Source organism: Nicotiana tomentosiformis, chromosome 7 (genome assembly GCF_000390325.3).
Source record: "Nicotiana tomentosiformis chromosome 7, ASM39032v3, whole genome shotgun sequence".
Lineage (NCBI taxonomy): Eukaryota > Viridiplantae > Streptophyta > Magnoliopsida > Solanales > Solanaceae > Nicotiana > Nicotiana tomentosiformis.
The window spans coordinates 87,991,791-87,993,005 of NC_090818.1; positions in this window are offsets into that span (position 1 = coordinate 87,991,791).

The following is a 1,215-nucleotide window of genomic DNA, read 5'->3' on the forward strand; positions in this document are numbered from 1 at the left end:
GACTGTGTGCAGGCTTTAGGTTAGATTGGTGCATGACCCGATCTTCTGGGAAGGAATTGCTTCCATACGAGCCGAAAATTGAAAAGCAACTGGGACATCTGAGGAAAGAAATAAATCTCCTTGCGAATACAAAGAAGGTTGGGCTCAAAGAATTGCACAGAATCGACCCGTGGGTGCAGACCAATTCGGAAATATAGCTCCCAGTGACAGAAGACCACTTGGTTATTATGCAAGACCGGTCTGCAACCAAGGCTTATCAAGTGTGAGACCACCTACTATTGCGGCTAATAATTTTGAGTTAAAGCAGGGATTACTTCAAACCCTCCAAAATAGTTGTGTCTTTATAGGAAAGATGAATGAAGATCCAAACAATCATCTGATGGACTTCGAGGAGATTATGAACACCTTGTAATATAATGGTGTATCACAAGATGCAGTCTATTTAAGAGCATACCCCTTCACTCTCAAAGACGATGCGAAGAACTGGCTTCGAAGCTTTCCTAATGGATCGATTAGAATATGGGATGAGATGACCAGAAAATTTCTAGACAAATATTTCTCATCAGCTAAGACGGGCAAGTTCAGAAGGGAAATCCACAACTTTTGTTAGAATGAGACTGAAACGGTGTTTGAAACTTGGGAGAGGTTCAAAGGAATAGTACGTAAGTGTTAGAATAGTGGAATAGAACTCTGGATGCAACTCCAAGATTTTTGGGATGGATTGACATCAACTTCACGCAGAACATTGAGCAACGCAGCTGGAGGTCCGTTGATGAAAAAGACTCCAGAGGAGATATTCATTATTCTAGATGAGTTGTCTGAGGATGCAAATCAGTGGCCCTCTGAAGTTGCTGAAAGAAGAAGAACGACTGGTGTTCACCAAGTTGACGCTAACACATCAGTGCAGGTTCAACTTGATGCCACGGTAAAGGAAATAAGGAAGCTAACTTTAGCTTCAATACACAGCAAGCCTCCTGCAGCATGTGACATATATGGAAGAGGACACCTTACTCATGAGTGTCAAGCCTCGATTGAGGAAGTTAATGTTGTTGGTAATTACAACTTCAATGCAATGGGTCGGAAGCACCCCGGTTTTTCATGGAGTTTACCTGGGGGTACAACAAATGCATGGCAACCAAATAACTCCAGATTTCAAGGTGCTTCTGGTTTTGTAAATCAGCAGAGGCCGCAGTTTTAGCCTCAACAACCAATTCA